The sequence below is a fragment of the Erpetoichthys calabaricus genome, chromosome 7 (genome assembly GCF_900747795.2).
Source record: "Erpetoichthys calabaricus chromosome 7, fErpCal1.3, whole genome shotgun sequence".
In the NCBI taxonomy this organism is placed as follows: domain Eukaryota; kingdom Metazoa; phylum Chordata; class Cladistia; order Polypteriformes; family Polypteridae; genus Erpetoichthys; species Erpetoichthys calabaricus.
In genome coordinates, this window is record NC_041400.2 from 46,591,174 (window position 1) to 46,614,147 (window position 22,974).

Here is a 22,974-nt window from a genome sequence, read left to right on the forward strand (position 1 = left end):
GTTTGAATATTTATACTAAAGATGTACCCTGCTTTGGTTTAATATATAATACAGAAATTAGTTTTAAACATTTCTGTGATCAACATTTTATCAAATAGAGACAAAAGTTAAAATCATATTAAAAGAATATTAACAGGGAATTAATGTTGTATGGTATACAGCATCCTAATCACCTTGACATTTTGAACAGATAATTAATCTGACAACATATCTTTAGACAGTTAAAAGTAAATGATCTCAAATTAACCTGCAGACACATTTAATAGAATAGAATAGAACATATCTGTCTAGCCATCTTCTAAAGCAGCTTATCCTGAACAGAATCATAGGGAAGCTAGAGCCTATCCCAGTAAGCACAAGGTGCTAGGCATGAATTATTGGACAGAGCACGATAGCATTAAATGATAATAGAATAGAATAGAATAGAATCCAGTAGAATAGAATATATTGTGTGGAAGCTGGAGCCTATCCCAGCAAGCACAGAGTAGAACAGCAATTTCTGGACAGGGTGGCATTGCATCACTGTAATATAATATAATATAATATAATATAATATAATATAATATAATATAATATAATATAATATAATATAATATAATATAATAGATATATTATATTATATTATATCTAGCCATCTTCCAAAGCAGCTTATCCTGAACAGAATCATAGGGAAGCTAGAGCCTATCCCAGTAACCACAAGGTGCTAGGCAAAAACAATTATTTGTCAGAGCAGGATAGCATTAAAGGATAATATAATATAATATAATATAATATAATATAATATAATATAATATAATATAATATAATATAATATAATGGTGTATGATATGATAGGCAGCACGGTGGCGCAGTGGGTAGCGCTGCTGCCTCGCAGTTGGGAGATCTGGGGACCTGGGTTCACTTCCCGGGTCCTCCCTGCGTGGAGTTTGCATGTTCTCCCCGTGTCTGCGTGGGTTTCCTCCGGGCGCTCCGGTTTCCTCCCACAGTCCAAAGACATGCAGGTTAGGTGGATTGGTGATTCTAAATTGGCCCTAGTGTGTGCTTGGTGTGTGGGTGTGTTTGTGTGTGTCCTGCGGTGGGTTGGCACCCTGCCCAGGATTGGTTCCCTGCCTTGTGCCCTGTGTTGGCTGGGATTGGCTCCAGCAGACCCCCGTGACCCTGTGTTCGGATTCAGTGGTTTGGAAAATGGATGGATAATATAATATAATATAATATAATATAATATAATATAATATAATATAATATAATATATCTATCTAGCCATCTTCCAAAGCAGCTTATCCTGAACAGAATCATAGGGAAGCTAGAGCCTATCCCAGTAACCACAAGGTGCTAGGCAAAAACAATTATTTGTCAGAGCAGGATAGCATTAAAGGATAATATAATATAATATAATATAATATAATATAATATAATATAATATAATATAATATAATATAATAGTGTATGATATGATAGGCAGCACGGTGGCACAGTGGTAGCGCTGCTGCCTCGCAGTTAGGAGACCCGGGTTCGCTTCCCGGGTCTTCCCTGTGTGGAGTTTGCATGTTCTCCCTGTGTCTGCGTGGGTTTCCTCCAGGCACTCCGGTTTCCTCCCACAGTCCAAAGACATACAGGTTAGGTGGATTGGCAATTCTAAATTGGCCCTGGTGTGTTTGTGTGTGTCTTGCGGTGGGTTGGCACCCTGCCCGGGGATTGGTTCCTACCTTGTGCCCTGTGTTGGCTGGGATTGGCTCCAGCAGACCCCTGTGTTCGGATTCAGCAGGTTGAAAAATGGATGGTGTGATATTTGCCCGGAGACCACATCTTTATACAACTTCTTGTTTATTTGTCTTCCCACAACACAACTCACAGTCCCGCACAACAACACAGTGCCTCTAGCCCCAGTCTCCCTTCTCCTGGGCCTTCTCAATCCTTGTCCCTGGGCCACCTGTCCTCTCTCTCCAGGAGCTTCATCCTGCTCCTGCTCACGACTCCAGCTCCTTGATTGGAGGGAGGCGGCCCCTCTTATTCCCACCCGGATGAGCTCCAGCTGCTCTACCTGACGTCACGTCCTGGTGTGGCGGAAGCATCAGGAGAGCACCTGGAAGCACTCCGGGTGACCCTGGAAGGATCATCCTCCATGGATGTGGCAGAATTAAATAAGTCCCGGGCTCCATGAGGCTCGGGACGCCCCCTGGCGGTGGATACAGGCCTCCACAGACTTGAGCCTCCCTGCTCCCCTTCCGTGGCCCTCCTCTGCTCCAGGGCGGTTGCCCCCTCGTGGCCCGGAGGATAAAAACGCCACGACCCAGTCCTTCCAGGCATCCCGGAAATTAAATAAAAATAAAATATGAATTACTATAATACTTTACTATCAGGCGACCTTCTTCCATTCATCTATCCATCGATCAGCTTTAAACCATCTTCCCACTACTGCTGCAAGAATCATCGCAAGAATTGTCAAATTACACCTGGAAAACTCTTCAAATGTTTCCATGGCATCCACTTAAGGTTAGAGTTGATTCGAAATTCTTTCTTTTGCCTTATAAAGTCTTGAACAGCTTAGCTTCGCTTTTAACTGATAGAGTTTATTATTTACTGATAACTGTATCAGTCTTTATGATGTCTTTTTCATTCTTATTCTCTTCTCACCCTCTTCACTGATCCTGGTACAGAGCTTGAGTTTGTACTGATAGTCCATGCATCAGACTTTCACCTTATTTCAGCAATATCATGAATACTTTATTATATTAAACAAAATCCATTACTGAATTAATGTATTTAATGTACATATATATTGATATTTCTTTCCTAAACATATTTAATTCATATCAGTAACAAACACACACCCACACTCACCCATACTGGGCTAATTAATAGTCTCCATTTAACCTGAACAACACATTTAAATATAACATTTTAGAAATGGGGATCTGTTCATAACTAGTGGGGCAAGAAGTTTAATATTGTTCAGCATAGGAGTCAGAGTAAAATACCAATAGTGGTTTGTGTGCTAACTATAAAGCTGTTTTCAGTAGCAGAACAAAACCAAAAGGGGTTGGCATGTCCCAAGATAATCATAGCCATGGAGCCAGTTATTCTTGGGGCACACATACAGTACACTGTAAGGAAAGTGGGGCACGACAGAAAATATGCTAGGAATCAGGGATGCTGGTTAAATTGTACCTGGATTCCTGCTATGCAGTATAATGGAAAAGCTACCTAGATTGGCCTAATGCATAAATCCATCCATCCATCCATCCTCTTCCGCTTATCCGAGATTAGGTTGTGGGGGCAGCAGCTTGAGCAGAGATGCCCAGACTTCCCTCTCCCTGGCCACTTCTTCTAGCTCTTCGCTTGAATCCTGAGGCATTCCCAGGCCAGCCGAGAGACGTAGTCCCTCCAGCGTTTTCCTGGGTCTTCCTCTCGGTTAGACGTGCCCGGAACACCTCACCAGGGAGGCATCCTGATCAGATGCCCGAGCCACCTCATCTGACTCATCTCGATGCGGAAGAGCAGTGGCTCTACTCTGAGTCCCTCCCGGATGACTGAGCTTCTCACCTTATCTTTAAGGGAAAGCCCAGACACCCTGCAGAGGAAACTCATTTCAGCCGCTTGTATTCGCAATCTCGTTCTTTCGGTCAATACCCATAGCTTATGACCATAGGTCATGCAAAAATAAGACTTGGAATTCAGAGTAGCATCTGCCAGGAAGAGTTCTACTTGGATAACCATAGGAGTTTCCAGAGACATTCTTCGTCCTGAAGAATGCTAACTGGACCTCCTCCAGCAGTATTCCCTGGCCAGGGCTTAAAAATCCCTTCCAGCCATAAGATCTTCAAGCTTTGAGTCAGGTGGTAGTGTGGACAAAAGTTGGGAAGAAAGCTCAGTGAATATTATGGAAGAGGTGGTGTCAGGGGGGCTTATTAGCTTGTGGAAAAGTGTATTTGTAATCCCAGCACTTAGAAGGGATGTCACATACCTCTTCTAGTTAGGCTCAGTGGGGCAGCTGGAATTTTGATTTCTCTCTTTTTATTCTATGTTCTCATTATGTTCTTTAAACAACATTTTTACAGCATAGGCATCTTTATTTATTAAATAATACAGTACACAAATATAATTCTGGGATATTTGTTTTTTCATAACAGTGTGTATTGCCTGGTGTTCTGTTTTATTAATATTATTTTAATCTTTATTTTTACTTTATTGTAAATGTAAATACTGCTCTGAGATTATACATTGTTCTGTATAAAGCAAAATTCTATATAAAGCAAAATTGTTGGTTTCCTGATTCAGTGTGCAATGCTGCTGCCACATAGTTCCAGAAACACGAGCTTCGTTGTTTCTCATTCTCTGTCTGCATGTAATTTCTATGTTTCCTCCATCTGTTTGTGTGCTTTTGCCAGGTATTCAGGTTTTCTGCCTCATTAGACAAATGTATACTTAAAGCTAAATTAACAGACAGATATAAAGTAAAACAATAATACATTCTTTGAGGCAGCAAAATAGCTCCTCTTTAATAATAATATAATATAATCTTATATATAAATGTTTATGTGTGGAAATGTGTGTGACTGTCTGTCCGGCCCGGAAGTGAGAGGTGGAGTCGGGGTAAGGGCTCCACCTCCGAGGAAACAGACACTCACTTAGCCGCTGTGAAGGACAGCTGGGTCCCATGCCCGGCAGGGGCGCCCCTGCTGCATCTGTTCCGGGGGAGCCACCATGGGCAGCTCAATACCTCCCCCGGGACGCTTGGTGGCAGCCTCCCTGGCAGACGATGATTCCCCAGCCTGGCGCATGGCTCCATGGGACATGGAGTCCTCCACAGCCTGGTTGGGGGCTTGGATGGCCGCCAGGGGGAGCTGCATGGACTTGGCAGCCCGGCTGGTCAATTCCTCAGGCCCAGATGATCAAGCACTTGGAATACTTCCGGGTGGGGTATAAAAAGGTCCAGCCACCACCACTCGAGGAGCCAGGGTCGGGAGGAGGAAGACTACGCTTGTGGAGGAGTGGTGGGAGAGAGATAGAGAATTGTGCTATTGTGGTGTGGAAAAGAATGCTTTTTGAGACTGTGTATTGCCTGTGGGTCACGGGGAAGACGTGCGCCCACGGGTGAAGAAGAAAATAAAAGTCCTTGTTTTATACGTCTCTCTGTGTCGTTCTGTGCCAGGTCAGGCGCCTATATAGCGCCTTTTCTACACCACTAATTCACAAACGAGGCCAGCACGTCGGCAATATGAAACCTCCGAAGAAAGAGACCCTCGCTTAGTTGATAATACAGAAGTGAGGCGAGCACATCAACAAAACAAAACCTCAGAAGAAAGAGACCATCGCTTAGCCGCTAATATACAAGTGAGGCGAGCACATTGGCAAAATGGTATCCCTTTTACTTTTCCTCCCGCCGCTAATATACAAGCGATGTGAGCACGTGGCAAAACAAAACCTCCTAGGAGAGAGATGCCCAGAGTAGTTTCTTTCAATTACCTTTTTAATTTTTTTGTGACGATTTCAATAGTTTCTTGGACCACAGGCTTTTTACAGCATGGGCTTACAAAGCTAATATAATATAATATAATATAATATAATATAATATAATATAATATAAATATGTTTGTCCTTGATTAGGGCATGGATTCAATGTAGACAAGATTTAGATAAAGAAAAGATTTGATCAGAATGATTCAGTCACTCATGAGGATAATGAGGACAGGTTAAATATTGTTTTAATTGAAAAAAAAATGCAACTATAAAAAGACATTATTTACATTGGAATTGAAAATTCACAAACCAATAGAATTGGTCAAGAAATTGTTTAGTTTAAACACACCCTGAACATAACATTTTCTAGCATAGCTATCTTAAATAAAATTTATAAATTTAGAGTTAAGACCATATCTAATTAGACACGCTTGTTTCGTCAGTTTTTAGTTGCAGACTTCATTTACTTAATCTTAGCAAGTCGAAGGCACTCTAATGACCCGCAGTTGTGTAGCGTGACACACCCAGCAACTCAGTCCAACCAGTCTATGACTCGTCCCAATAGGTGTGATTTTTATCTTAAATCTTACAGGCAGGCTCTGTGTCCATGAGAGCTGACAACCAATGAGTGTTCAGACGGATGTACAATGCATAAAATGCAGGTGGGAATGTGGTTGTTTTGGACCTTGCAAACAGAAGGGAGGCTTGTCTGTGTGATGTCTCATGTTTTATACACCATGATAGAATAGAAATAATAATAATAATTCATTACATTTATATAGCACTTTTCTCAGTACTCAAAGAATAGAAGAAGAAAAAAACAGGGCAGATATTGTGGCTGAACTCTTTGTACCTGTAAACTTTCATGTGGGCACCAGCTCTGTGAGACAGCACATTACTGGCTGTCAGAAAAAGAGGAGCGCTTGTGAAACTTTGATGGAAAGTCGTCACTGAGTTGTCTAATTTGACCTGCCCTGGAATTTCTAGCCATGTAGTGTGACATTCTCCATTGACGATATCAACAACAGCAGTCATCAAGTTGGACCATCCCTCACGTAATTTGACATCAGCTTTAAACATAAAATCAATGTACACTTCATTAAAGAATAAACACGAACAAATTTGTGCTAAAAATTCAGACAGCCAATGTGTACGGTGCTTGATCAGCACAGATAAAAGTGTTTTGAATCTGTTCTCGGCATGCCTTTGCACCTGCCTGTGAGCAGCCTTGGGGTAGAGGGATCTGATCCTACATGGTCCATCATCACATTGACTAAAATTACTTAGACTTAAGTGAAACAGTAAAAACTAAGAGAAAGTACTTTCAACAACAACAACAAAAAGTACTCATTCATTTTCTAACCTGCTTATCCAGTTTAGAGCCATGGAAATCTGATGCCTGTCCCAGTTACTTTGAAAACAAACTGGGATTTAGTTCCGGAAAGGGTGTCCATCCATTGCAACCAATGTAGAATAGGTTTGAAATCAAATAGAATGGTGGGCGTGTGGATGGTATCTTGTTGAAATGCAGAAAAAAATGGCAAAAGAAATTTTAAGGCATAATATACAACTAGGGCGACATGGTGGCACAGTGGGTTCGCTTCCCGGGTCCTCCCTGCATGGAGTTTGCATGTTCTCCCAGTGTCTGCGTGGGTTTCCTCCGGGTGCTCCAGTTTCCTCCCACAGTCCAAAGACATGCAGGTTAGGTGCATTGGCGATTCTAAATTGTCCCTAGTGTGTGCTTGGTGTGTGTGTTTGTGTGTGTCCTGAAGTGGGCTGGCACCCTGCCTGGGTTTGTTTCCTGCCTTGCACACTGTGTTGACTGGGATTGGCTCCAGCAGATCCCCGTGACCCTGTAGTTAGGAAATAGCGGGTTGATTAATATACAACTAGTCCCATCATTCATCATGCTGTAAGAACATTAGCAACTTTCATTAGTCTGCAAGATAGCTACAGTACAGAAGAAGCAGATAATCCCAGAATTTCAAAGTCACCTAATTCACACCCAACATGTATCTGGTGGTTGTTAAATTACCATTCTTCTTGCCTTTTGAATAACCTTGTGTAATTTCTTTAGACTCTGCATTTAGTCACCTTAGGGACAATATTTAAAAATTTTAATAAAATTAAGATACATTGAGGTAAAAAGATAATATAGACTAAAAAGTTTGACAACCCAGTAGTCTAAGATGTACATCAAGGGTTGCATGGAAATATTAGACATACATATAAAATGTGAAGAACACAAGTGTTCTCTTTTTTGATAATACAATACGTAATTCGAACCTTTTAAATGTAGAAAACTTCTTCCAAAAGGAGACCTTCCTTTTTGAAATTTAAGCATAATTTAAGTTTTTATTCTTTATGAAACAAAAATATAATATATAAGTAAAACAGGGTGGCACAGTGGCACAGTGGTAGTGCTGCTGCCTTGCAGTACGGAGACCAGGGTTTGCATCCCAGGGCCATCCCTGTGTGGAGTTTGCATGCTCTCCCCGTGTCTACGTGAGTTTCATCCAGATGCTCCAGTTTCCTCCCATAGTCCAAAGACATGCAGGTTAGGGTAGTAGCCATTTCTAAACTGGCTCTAGTGTGTGCTTGGTGTGTGTGTTTGTCCTACGATGGACTGCCGTCCTGTCCAGGCCTTGTTCCTACCTTGTGCACTCTGCTATTTGGGATAGGCCCTGTTCAGGATTAAAAGGGTTAGTAAATGACTGACATAAATAAAAGAGCAGTTTAAATCATAATACTGCTTTACCTTCACACCAATAATGCAGGCTGCCTCAGCAACATATTTGGCCTTAAATTTTGTGGGATTAGTGGAAATAGTGTTCTTCAGCAGCAGTCCAGTGAAAAACAGGAAAGAGTCTGTCAAGGACGGGTCACATGGTGTAAGAGCTACATGCCAGCACACCACGTCGAGCAGGCACAGCGCTGGGAATTTCTTGTGTGACGGCAGAAAGAGGCCAAGTGTGAGGTCAGTCCAGGAAACACAGGGATAGCTGTCTGTCAAGGTCTTATGGTTTAATAGGCAGGGGAACATTCAGCTTGTTGATGTAATTTTATTAAAACATTAATGATATTTTAGTGTTCATTTTCTTCCACAAGATAAACATTCAGTCATTGCATTGTCCGCAGAAAAGTCACAGGAAGCATCAGCAGAAAGGCTGAAATCAACACTTGATGAGACACATGTTCATCACACAGTCACTCTCACATTGGACATACATTAAAGTCATAATTCAACCTATACTTGTATATGTTAGAGGAAATTGGACTATCTTGAGACTGCTGAAATGGACATATATATACAGTACTCAAGAAAAGACCACCCCAGAAAATTATTTTCAAAGTTAGTTCTCTTGGTAGGAAGAGAAGAGAATAAAAACTTTGTATAGACACTGGCTGAGCCTGGAGTCAACTAAAAGTGAGAGACACTAAGCATTGGTCATGCACACTCTAAGTAAATAAAATAATTCAACATTCTTACAACTACTTAATTCATCCCAGTGTTGTGGAGAAATACAATCTATAATGTTACCTTGGGTGCAGAATGGAAGCAGCCCTGAATTGAGTGCCAGCCTAATTTTGGACACACTTAAATTCATTTATGCTGATCAGCCACAAAATTAAAACTACCTACCTAATATGGTGGAGGGCCTCCCACTTAAACAACTCTAACTTGTCACAGCATGGACTCTACAAGACCTCTGAAGATTTCTTGTGGTGTCTGGCATGAAGACATTATCAGCAAATTCTTTTACTCCTGTAATTTGCGAGGTGGGACCTCCATGGATCAGATTTGTTTTTCAGCACATCCCACAGTAGTTGACTAGATTGAGATTGGGGGAATTTTGAGGCCAAATCAACACCTTGAACTCTCTGTCATGTTCCTCAAGCCATTCCTGAACAATTTTTGCAGTGTGGCAAAAGAGGTCAGTGTCACCAGGGAATACTGTTGCCAAGAAGTAGTGTATGAGGTCTTCAACAATCTTTAGCTAGGTGGTGTGTGTCAAAGTAACATCCACATGAATGCCAGGACTCCAGGTTTCCTAGTACTGTACAACATTCCTGCCATCTTCTCCACTGGTAAACAGCATACAAGGACCTGACCATCCATATGATCTTGAAAAATGTGATTCATCAGACCAGGCCACCTTCTTTAATTGCTCCATGGTCCAGTTCTGATGTTCACATCCCCATTGTAGGCACTTTCTGAAGGTAGGCACGGGTCAGCATACCCAACAAGCTGCAATGCTCTGTGTGTTCTGATACCTTTCTCTCATGGCCAGCATTACATTTTTCAGTAATTTGTGCTACAGCAGCTGTTCTGTGGGATTGGACCAGATAGGCAGGCATTTACTCCCCTCATGCATCAATGAGCCTTGGGCGCCCATGACACTGTTGCCGGTTCACAGGTTTTCCTTCATTTGACCACTTTTGGTCTGTACTAATCTGTGCATATTGGGAACACCAAACAACTGTTTTGGAGATGCTCTGACCCAGTTGTCTAGGTCGTCACAAGTAGGCCCTTGTCAAAGTCACTCAGATTCTTACTCTTGTTCCTTTTTCTTGCTTCCAACACATCATCAAGAACTGACCACTCACTTGCTGCCTAAGTAATATATTACACACTTGACAGGTGCCATTGTAATGAAATAATTAATGTTATTCACTTCAACTGTCAGTGGTTTTAATGTTGTGTCTGATCAGTACATATTGGAGAGTAACATGCAAGTCTTTCAGATGTTGGGGAGAATAGGAGTAACTGGAGAAACTGCACACTCCACACAGACAGCTCCCAGGCTAGGGTTTTAAACACAGAATGAGGAATCCTAATAAAAAAGACTTAGTTACACCAGTAACCAGAAGGCCAGAGGTCTTCTGTTGCACCCTGCTTTAGTACACCTGCTTTTAATATCTGCTTTATATCATCTTGTTGCTTACTGTATATCTTGGAATTTTTAACTACTGAAACAATGGAAAGAAAGAAAGAAAGAAAGAAAGAAAGAAAGAAAGAAAGAAAGAAAGAAAGAAAGAAAGAAAGAAAGAAAGAAAGAAAAAGAGTGAGACTAATGTCCTTGTTTAAGAATAAACTATGGAACTTCTGCAATTTACACATCTGCTTTCCATTATGTCAGACTTGTAATAAGCAAACAAAGCAGGTTTTTTTGTACTTAGAGGGAAAAATATCTCCTGTGCTGGATTTTGCAATATGCATATGGGACAAAAAAAGAGTGAGACAATAATACACATGGTAAGGACAAACATAGATAGATAGATAGATAGATATTTTTTTTTTTTTTTAAAAAACAACTTTATTAAATTCAGTATGAAATTCATTAAAAACACAAAATCTAACCACAGAAAAAAAACAACATAATAAAATCACATTTTGAACTTCTAAATGACCCCAGTCCATCCCTTCTTCATTTCATAAATACCCACCCAAACCCTTGCCCCTTCATTCATCCCTTTCAATCCCACAATTCCACTCATTTATTACAAAACTCTATAGATTTCTGCTCATACATTTTCTATTAATAATAAAAGTACTGTAGAATTAGAATACAAAGTAAAGTTCATCATTGTCATAATTACACAATATGTTATTTACACACCACTTATCCTTAAACTGTGAAATATTTCTAGTAGATTTATAAAAATTCAGATCCACTGCTATTCTACTTTTACAAGTCATTTTAAATAATACTGTGGGGTCTGTGGTACCTGCTATCTTAACCTTATTTTTCCATATTCCCATTTTTGCCTGTCCTAAAATAAAGTTAACCAGGTTAATATTTGTATTTGTTTTTTTTGAGCTCTTTACCCCAAACACAAACACCATCCTATTATAACAGACCCCTAGACCCTCAATCAGCTGCTTTATGATTTTAAAAAAAGCCCCCAATCTTTCACAAAACATAAAACAGTGAAATACAGTCTCCCTCAACCCACAGAAAGGGCAGGTATCTGAAACCCCTGGACAAATAATTGATAAAAAGGACTTCACAGCAACTATACCATGCAATATCCTCCACTGTAAATCCTCTACCCTACTGGTCAATGGTGGTCTATATAGCACTCTCCAGGCTGGTAGTGTTCCTTCAGGAATGGCAATCTTCTTCCTCCAGGGTGTGTCGGCCTTCAGTGCTTTCAGTTGATCCTGATTCTTTACTTTTACGCAGATCCTGTAGAGCTGTTTACCTTTGATGGTGTGTAAGGGCAAGTCCCTCAGATCTTTTATCGAAAGTAATCTATTGGTGTCACTATTGTCCCAATCTCCTACTGGAGACACCACAAGTGTAGTGAAAGCTGGATCTTCAGGTGGCTTCAGCTGGTCTTTAAAGGTGATCAGCAGGAGTGTCCTTACTTCACATCCTAGAGATGCTTTAACTTGTGTTAGGAAATTCCCCACAAGCCGCACTGAGTGCATTTCTGTCTCTGTTGCTACTGTTTCTGCACTTTTCCAATTAAAATCATCCCAGCTGATTAAATGTTTTAATCGTGCAATGTTATTTCTACAGAGACTATGAATAAAGCTTGCAGACTGTCCTATTGTAATGCAGATATTTGGATTAAATACAATGGGCTCTTCTAGAATCCAACACAATGAGAGGTCATCGCAGTCTCTTTGAATTGATAAAAATTGCCAAGCTTTAAAAAGACTCCTGTAAAAGTCTGGTACTTGTAAGGTCTCAGATTTCTCAAGACAACACCATATTAAGCTTTTGCCCAATCCCATTTGTCCCACATGGTTAAAAAAGAGCAGTGCTAGATTCATCCAGGGCTTGGGCGTTGTGGAGTATAACAGTTTTTCCACGGTTTGAAGGCGGAAGGCAATAATTCTGCTTTCAATGTCCATAATCCCCTGCCCACCTTCATCAAGTGGCAAGTATAATACACCCCTCCTCAACCAGTGAAGACCATCCCAAAAAAAGTTAACAACATTCTTTTGAATCTCTTGAAAAATCTGTGGTGGAGGCTCCAGACGAATACACCGGTGCCACAGACTCGAAGTCACCAGATTGTTAATTACTAACATCCGACCTCTGTACAACATTTGGGATAGTATCCATTTCCATCTGGCCAACCGAGCTACCACTGTTCTCCAAGAGTCCATCCCAGTTCTTCTGGACATAGTGATCATCTCCTAGATGTACTCCCAGGTAGAGAATTCCTCCTGTTTTCCATTGCATCTCTCCTTGAAAACTCGGCGTCTTATATCCGGTCCAGTCTCCAACTAACAAAGCACTGCTTTTACTCCAGTTTATTTTAGCATTGGAAATCAGTTCATATTTCCTTTGACAGTCAGTAAGATTATCAAAGTCTTCTTGATTTGTAATGAAAACAACAATGTCGTCTGCATAGGCCGTGACCTTTACAGAATTCCCAGTACAGTGAGGAATCGAGAGACCAGTCAGCACTTTTCTCAGGTTTACTAAGAATGGCTCTAAGGCGAGGGCATACAGCATCCCTGATAACAAACAGCCTTGTCGGACTCCTCTTTGGATGCTGAAAGGCGCACATAAACCACCACTGACCTTAACTATACCAGAAATGTCACAATACAACAGCCGAATATACTTTATAAATTGTTCCCCAAATCCAAAGGCCTTGAGAGTGTTCCATAGAAATGAGTGTTTGACTCTATCAAAGGCTTTTTCTTGGTCAATTAAAATAAATCCTGTTCTAAAATTGAACAGTTTTGCTGCAGCAATATTATCTCTGACTAAAAAAATGTTATTAAAAATGGATCTATCAGGGATGCAATAGCTCTGGTCAGGATGCACCAGTTTCACTAACACTGTGCGCATTCTGTTAGCCAAGACTTTTGACAGGATTTTATAATCTGCACAAAGTAAAGACACAGGCCTCCAGTTCTTAATATGGCACAAGTCACCTTTTTTAGGCAGAAGTGTGATCACTGCCCTTCTACAGCTCTGAGGTAGCACACCCGATTTAACACTGTGTTTGAACACTTCTAACAAATCCTGGCCAATGACATCCCAAAATTCTTTATAAAATTCAATTGGAATGCTATCAATCCCAGGGACTTTTCCATTATGAAGTTCGTTCACTGCTGCCGAGATTTCTGCCATAGTGAGCTCTTTGTTCAGCCCAGTGGCATCTGTTTCAGGAAGCTGTGTTATGTCCTCTAAAAAGGACTGTAAGTCTTCATCACTAACCACATCCTTCAGCAGAAAACAGATTTTCATAAAACACTCGGACCTCTGTTCTTATCTCACCCAAGTCCTGTGTCTTTTCACCATTAGCTTTACTCATACAGAGCAGAATTTTACTTTGAGAATTCTTTGTTGCCAGACCAAAAAAATATTGTGTTGGTGCTTCCATTTGAGTTAACTGCTGGAACTGAGCCCTTACCAGAACCCCCTGAGTTTTTGTATCTAGTAAATGTGAGAGCCCCCTCTTTGTTGCTTTGAGACTCTCTGTGTTTCATCTGAGCCATTCCCTAATAGCTGTTCAATCTGAGATATTTTGCCTTCCAGTTGTGTCATTTCTGACTGTAACAACCGTGTGACATTTCTGGTATATTGCTGACACAAGGATCGAATGTGGTTCTTCCCCATTTCCCACCACTGCTGTAAGCTGTTGAACTCCTTCCTTGAACCCCTCCAACCTCTCCAAAAATAATTAAAAATGTCTTTAAATCACTGATTCTGTAGTAGGAGTACATTAAAATGCCAGTATGCGCTGCGGGGCCTGTAGGTGCTTGATAGAACTGTACAGACCACTAGGCTGTGGTCTGAGAAACCAGTGAGGACAATGGAGCATTCCTTAAATAGACCCAATAAGTGCTTAAAGGTGTAAAATCTATCAAGCCTCGCCATTGAAAGGATCTCACTAGTTATCTTTCCTTATGTGTACTGCCTGCTGCTATCTCCATGTTTACTCCTCCACACATCCACCAGCCCCATCTCCCCCACTATCCTTCCCCATTCCCGTGCAGATTGGGGGTGTTGCTCCAGGCTGTTATTTCTGTCCTTCTGAGGGTCAAGGGTATAATTAAAATCCCCACCCAATATCACCACTTCCTCAGGGTCACACTGACTTAAAACATCTGCCAATACTTTATAAAAATCAAGTTTTTTATTTCCATTATTTGGAGCATATACATTAAGAAAAGTGAGCCAACAGCCATTTACTTTTGTTTTTACTTTCAGTAGCCTCCCTTTCACTACCTCATGCACATTATGATCCTCTGTTCGAAAACCGCTGCAACACAAGACCGCCACCCCTGCACTGACATTTGTCCCATTACTAAAGAAGCAGTCCCCCTTCCAGTCCCTGCTCCACTCCCACTGGTTTGTCTCGTCTATGTGGGTTTCCTGTAAAAAGGTGACTGTCAGATTTTTCTAGGTTAGAAACTCAAAGAGCGTCAGTCTCTTACATAGATAGATAGATAGATAGATAGATAGATAGATAGATAGATAGATAGATAGATAGATAGATAGATAGATAGATAGATAGATAGATAGATAGATAGATTCCTCCCACCATTAATTTTTAAACTTCCCAATTTCAAGTTCGCCGTACCGATTAAATGTAAACAACAACTTAGCACCAAATCAAGTGACCACCACAGATAAAAAGGCGGAAAATTCCTAAAAATGTTATCCATTACACTTTTCATTTTTTAGCCTGTTTCCTCAAACTATTCGTGATATTCTTTAATCTCACAAGCTCTTTGATGTTAAATATTGTGGCCATGGCATTGTCTTTTCTCAAACTACCCATTGACGATATAAAAAGATTCACATCAGGAAAAAAATCAGCCACATTCACCCTTCTCCTACCCTCCATCGCCTGTAAAAACCGTTTAACGCTCTGGGCGCTGTAACCACCCCTGCCACTTAAATCCTGGGAGTCCGAGATGGTTGAACAGTCTGACATTTCTCCATCACCCTCCTCCCCTGCACTCACCACGGCAGGACCGTCATCAACTGTCTCTGCGAGAGCCGCAAAAGCCCCCTTAACATTAAACAGAGGATCAGTAGCATCTACGCCCGATCCCCGACTCGTGTTCATCCTTTTTCGTTGTACCACCATGTTCTATCCCATGCCTTTTCTGCCCTGGGCGTCTAAACTCGCCGTCTTTCTCAATATCAATATTTCCGTCCTCCTCTTCCACATCCACATCTCCCCATGATCTGCCCGGCACTGTTAAGGAAGTCTCCGTATTTAAACCACTTTCATTCTCATCTGGATTACCATTTGGAATGTTTTCCTTATCCCCGGGAGGCATTGCTTCCCCCTCGTCTATGATCTCTAGGCTCCCAGCTACTACAGGATGGCTTTGAACTTCACCTTCCAGCCTTTCCTGAACTTCATGTTCATTGCCTCATTTTTCTTTTTCTTTCTCGGGGCAATGTTTAATCAGATGTAGTTCACTCCCGCACCGTAAACATTTAATTTCATCTGAAGACACAAAGGTCAAATAATCAAATCAATCAACTTTAAACTTCATTGCAATATTTAGATTCTCGTTCATTCTGTTCAAAACCATGTAAACCTGCCTTCGGAAGGACAGAACATGTTTTAATGCTGAGGATTTACACCCCAATGGAATAAAACGAATTTTAGAAACAAGTTTGCCATAGCGCTCCAGCTCTTTTTCAATAGTTTCATTTTTATAAACGGCGGTACATTTGAAATAATTACTTTGCGCGCTGGGGTGCCCAGCGAAGTTTCCTGAACAAAAGGTCCATCAATACCTTCACCTCTTTCAACCACTATTGAGACCAGATCTACTGAACTTAAGAATAAAACAATCAAGCCGCTCATTCTGGAAGCCGATTTAATATTTTCACAACCGACCACCTGACCGACTGCTAACACTGCCGTCTCCAACGGGACAAACTCCTCTAACAGAAGTTTTATCCCGTGGCGGCGGCTCAGGGTCTCTAAATTTACAGCCATAACGCCACTCAGTACAAACAACGCTCAAAACCTTTCAATAATAGTTCAAAAGCATGACAGAATAATGAAAAAAAGAATGAAAAAAGAGGTAAAGATTAGGATAAAAACACTACATTCAGAGTCCACCACAGCTACTCGCACCAGAGCAAACACCCAGCATGCACAGCGAAAACAGGAAGGAAGTGGATAGATAGATAGATAGATAGATAGATAGATAGATAGATAGATAGATAGATAGATAGATAGATAGATAGATAGATAGATAGATAGATAGATAGATAGATAGATAAATTTGAAAGGCACTATAGATAGATAGATAGATAGATAGATAGATAGATAGATAGATAGATAGATAGATAGATAGATATACTTTATTAGTTTCTAAGGGGAAAGTAATAAATAAATAAAACGCATTTGGCATTGATTGACAGCACTGCTCTAATTTTAAAAATCAGTCTGCATAGTAGTATAGTGTATGTTGACTTGAAAAAGTAATTAGCTCCCAAAACTATTATCACATTTTATTATCTCAGATTTTAAGCTTACAGTATATTAAATTAAGAACATTCCTAGTGACCTACAGAACAGAAATGAAAACATTTCAAAAACTGGCTGAAAAGAAAACATCATAATTGTGAGATTTAAAAAGAATGCCTAACCTTGTTAAATATAACGCTAACTTTGCTCTGGTGCAATGTATTACTTTACCAAGTCACCCAATTTTTTGATGGTCTGTGTAGGAATTAATTTGTGAGGATAAATACCCCATCCTTGCTGAAGTACAAACAGTATGGTAGAGATTTTCCACAAAGTAAACCATAATGAAGATAAAAGACCATTCAAAACAAGTTAGTGATGAAACTATAGAAAAGCAGTTACCTAGGGAAGGGTACAGGACCATCAGAGTTCAGTGCAGTCCACCAAATGGGAGTGGAAGAAATATAAAACTACAGCCACACTACCTAAGCCAGGCCACCCCTGTAATCACTGACCAAGAGTGGCACTTGTCAGAGAGACCCCTGTGATGACATCTGTCACTTTGTTTGTGTTGAGGAGCAAGGGAAAAAACACATGTCCTTCCCCTTCAAGAATTTTTGAAAAAGTCACTTGGAAGATATTCTAAAGATGTGGCAGAAAGTCTTGTGGTCTGATAAGGCTAAAGTGGAACTTTGTGTCTTGAAAACTATGTGTGGTGTAAATGTAACACGTCATACCATCTCTACTGTAAAATGTGGGGGCAGCATCATGTTGAGGAGAATGGCAGTCCAGTCAGGAGCATTGGGAAAATGAATGGTGCACAATAAAGATAGATGCTGAAGAAAATTAGCTCTCTTTACTGCCAAAGAGTTTCAACTTGGGAGGAAGCACACTTCTAAAGCAATGATAGGGTGGTCCAGTCATAGGCCTGACATTAACATCCCCGTGGCGAGACCTAAAGATTGCTGTCCACCGCAACTAACCTGGCACAGCTGAAGCAATAAATTTTGTAATGAGAAATGAGCTAATTTTGTCCCATGATGTTGTGTTAAATGAATAGAGACTTATCCAAAAAAACTACTGTTAGATTTACAAATCAGTTTTCCCAGTCAAACCGGTTAAATCTATGTTTGTGACAATTATTTATGTGAAAAATGGCAAAATGCTTTTTCATGGCACAGTATGTATATACAATTATGCTGAAAACACAATCATACATAAAAATTGTGAGCAATAGGCAAGTCACTCATAACATCCATGATCAATAATACTAATGTTAAGAAGACCCAAATACACAAAAGTGTAAAGGAATTAAAATAGGCAGAGAACACAAAGGAAAAACAACAACTTCCAAAGTCTCCTTCGGCTTATCTTCCTAGGTCTCAAATCCCTTTCATTGGTGGAGTTGTTGCTCCACTCCACCTCTTTTGTGCCATGCTAAGCTCCCAACTTTCTTCTCTCTTATTTCTTTTTTTCAGTTCTTTTCCCTCTTCATTCTGTGTATTGATTTCTCATCAGTACTTCTTCTCTCACCTCTAATGTAAATTAGCCTCTGTCAGGAAAGGAACTTCAAAGACCCTTATAGGTTCACTTTTGGTCTGCCCTGAATTACTTCTGCATACAGGATAGCTTCATGTGTGCAAATGGACAACTTGTTATAGAGAGTGACAGGAATTAAAGGAGGAAAAGCAAAAACAAAAGTATCATTGTGGTAGTTATCAAGAGTCGATATACAGAAGTCATTAGAATTAAAAGGGCTATCCATCGAGCTATTTAGTCAGATCTAAAATTGATGTGGGTTTCTATATCTAGCTACAAACTGAAGAAAAAAACTTTATATCGGGAACCTTTCTCATTTGTGTAAGCGTTTGCAGTTTCACTTCAACTTTGAAGTTATAATTGGAATCTGGGGAAAACTAACCATTGAATTTGCTTAAACAGATCATCTGCAATATTTAAGAATCATTCATTCTTTCATTCCAAAACAGCAAAAATTCATCCACCCATCCATTCACTAGTTTTCTGATATCTCTTTGCCTAATTTAGATCAGAGGAGCAAGATTCTATGCCAAAAGTATTGGGAGGAACAAACTCCGGATGCTTTTCCAGTCTATCACAAGGCAATTTCATACCCACTACAGCTAACAAAAAGCCAATTTGGACCTACCAGTCAACTCAATGTGTTTGTCAGCAAATAAAATTAATAGGCATCAACTATGTTATGCAAGCAAAATGAACTAATTGATCTTTTCTCATTATGTTGGTCCTGTAGCATTCAGGTCAGATACTGGAGGTTCTCCTGTATTCTTGCTGATTATTTAGCACTACTACCTTACTGTCCCAGGGACTGTTCCAGTGACCTCTATATCATCCAGTAGTCCTGATGTGCTCACTATGATGAGAACATTTCCTCTTGATTTTGTAAAACCTATACAAAATGATTCACCATGACTACATATGATACAGTCATATGAAAAATTTTAGGAAACCCTCTCAGCCTGCATAATAATTGACTCTCCTTTCAACAAAAAAAAAATAACAGTGGTATGTCTTTCATTTCCTAGGAACATCTGAGTACTGAGATGTTTTCCGAACAAAGATTTTTAGTGAAGCATCATTTAGTTGTATGAAATTAAATCAAATGTGAAAAACTGGCTGTGCAAAAATGTGGGTCCCCTTGTAATTTTGCTGATTTGAATGTATGTAACTGCTCAATACTGATCACTTGTAACACCAAATTGGTTGGATTAACTCATTAAGCCTTGAACTTCATAGGCAGGTGTGTACAATCATGAGAAAAGATATTTAAGGTGGTCAATTGCAAGTTGTGCTTCCCTTTGACTCTCCTCTGAAGAGTGACAGCATGGGATCCTCAAAGCAACTCTGAAAAGATCTGCAAACAAAGATTGTTCAGTATCATGGTTTAGGGGAAGGCTACAAACTGTCAGTTTCAACTGTAAGGAATGGAATCAGGAAATGGAAGGCCACAGGCACAGTTGCTGTTAAACCCACCAGATCTGGCAGGGCAAGAAAAATACAGGAGCGGCATATGCGCAGGATTGTGAGAATGGTTACAGACAACCCACAGATCACCTCCAAAGACCTGCAAGAACATCTTGCTGCAGATGGTGTATCTGTACATCATTCTACAATTCAGCGCAATTTGCACAAAGAACATCTGTATGGCAGGGTGATGAGAAAGAAGCCCTTTCTGTACTCACGTCACAAACACAGTCACTTGTTGTATGCACATGCTCATTTAGACAAGCCAGATTCATTTTGGAACAAAGTGCTTTGGACTGATGAGACAAAAATTGAGTTATTTGGTCATAGCAAAAAGCGCTTTGCATGGCAGAAGAAGAACACCGCATTCCTAGAAAAACACCTGCTACCTACTGTCAAATTTGGTAGGGATTCCATCATGCTGTGTGGCTAGTTCAGGGACTGGGACCCTTGTTAAAGTCGAGGGTCAGATGAATTCAACCCAATATCAACAAATTCTTCAGGATAATGTTCAAGCATCAGTCACAAAGTTGAAGTTACGTAGGGGTTGGATATTCCAACAAGACAATGACCCAAAACACAGTTCAAAATCTACAAAGGCATTCATGCAGAGGGAGAAGTACAATGTTCTGGAATGGCTGTCACAGTCACCTGACTTGAATATCATTGAAAATCTATGGGATGATTTGAAGCAGGTTGTCCATGCTCAGCAGCCATCAAATTTAACTGAACTGGAGAGATTTTGTATGAAAGAATGGTCAAAGATACCTCCATCCAGAATCCAGACACTCATCAATGGCTATAGGAGGCATCTAGAGCCTGTTATATTTGCAAAAGGAGGCTCAACTAAGTATTGATGTAATATCTCTGTTGGGTTGCCCAAATTTATGCACCTGTCTAATTTTGTTATGATGCATATTGCACATTTTCTGTTAATCCAATAAACGTAATGTCACTGCTGAAATACTACTGTTTCCATAAGGCATGTCATATATTTAAAGAAAGTTGCTACTTTGAAAGATCAGCCAATGATAAACAAAAATCCAAAGAATTAAGAGGGCTTCCCAAACATTTTCATATGACTGTAACAGCCTATTTTATACTGTATTTGCTTTGATGGGCTCTGACATTCATTTTATTCCTTTTTAGTGTAATAATCAACTATAGGTAGCACTCAGGATCCAATACTGACAGACCCCAAATAATGCAAAATAGTGTTTTTTTTAATAATTGCTGCTATTTCTTATACTAAAGAGAAAGCACATCTGCTGTAGCCATATTAGGCTCACTAAATTTCCTGAAATTTGGAAAGTTTTCCTTCTTACAAATGTCTTCAGCTTTGGTTGAATCTAAGGGGTGCCATGTCACTTCCATCTCTGTTACTCAATAGAGTCATAAAGGAAGTATTCTAAAGTAAGAGGGCAGTTCATTTGTGGAGTTCACAAGAGGAAGAACTTTCTCCAATTACAGTCCCGAGGTGCTTATTAATAGATTATAAAGGAGACTCGACTCTGCTAACTAGGAAAAATGTTTCAAAACCTATGAAGATACATCTGAATTGAACCGTTTTTGTAAATGACTGGTGAAAGCCAAGAGAAAACTCAATGTTCTTATTGTCCATTATTGCTGCTTTGTCTTAAAGTGTAATTTTCAGGTTTTTCCGTTTGTTTTTTATAAATAACCCTTAACCTCAAAAAATTATTTAGACCTCATTTTAGGGGTTTCAGGGGTTAAGGAATCTGGTGGTCAAAGATATTTTGTACCTTTTTAACAATGTTGAATATAAGAAACAATTTCCCACAATGCCATTTTGTTTTTCTTTTTTTTTCCATTTTGAGGGTTTTTGTTGACAAGTGCTCTGCTATCACTTGGCAAGATCAACCTGGATGTGTGTGGTGAGTATCATATCCAGGTTAAGGGTATAAAGGTTGCATTGTGCATTCCCTAGTTGTTCTCTCGACCAGGAGTGGAACTGCTTACCTTGGCTGAGCCGATCGGTTTGCCCTTTGGCGTGCATGCATGACACCATGTTTCAGGTTTCCTACCTTGATGGTTACCAATGATAATGACAACTAAAACATCTGAGAACTTACAGGACCTTCTTGTCAATGCATGACACCATGTTTCAGTTGGGGAACACCCCTGAATCCTACCTTGATGGTTACCATTGATAATGGCATCTAAGACATCTGAGAATTTACAGGACCTTCTTGTCAGTACATGACACCATGTTTCAGTTGGGGAACACCCCTGAATCCTACCTTGATGGTTACCAATGATAATGGCAACTAAGACATCTGAGAACTTACAGGACTTTCTTGTCAGTGCAAATTGACACAATACTTCACGTTATAACATATTGGGGAATATGAGCATTTAATTTCCCAAATGAGCCAAAGCCAAAATCAGAATTTTCCTGTTTTGATCTTCAAAAGTAAGTGTGTTAGGATGGATGAATTTCTTCAGATTTATGTAGATTGTAAAAATCTTGGGAAGTTTCTCAAAGCCTCAGGAGAGGGTATATGTTAGTGAACCTGAAACAGATGACAATTATTCCACTGCACATAGTCCAGGATGCTTTGGTAGAAGACAATACCAAAGTCTCTTGCTCAGCATGTTAAAGCTTTTAAGATATAATCTACACATATCAAGGAGTGAAGGTGTCATGAATTTATAACTCATAGAGTCGAGAATTGTTGGAATTAGAAGCAGTCCAGTAGTGAGTTCAGGATTCTTGTTCCTGGCTGATTTCTCCTTGGTTGGTGCCAGAAAAGACAAACTGGTGGGCTGCTGTGTTACAGCTATATTATTGCCCTTTTTTTCTCCTTAAATTGGTCTCTACAATTTTTATACCATACTCACATATGCAACAACAGTTAAATGCAATGTTTAACTTTAACAACAAATTTCAGAATATAGCAGCCTATGAGCTATCAGCATTTTGTCATCAATGACAGCATTGTCTAATAACATAAGGGATATCACATAATTCAGGGCTTCACCCTTGTTCTAAAGAGATACATGCTGTAAGTCAGTAAAATGTAATATCCTGTAATGAGAAATCATAAATGTGGACAAATATAATGAGTCAGG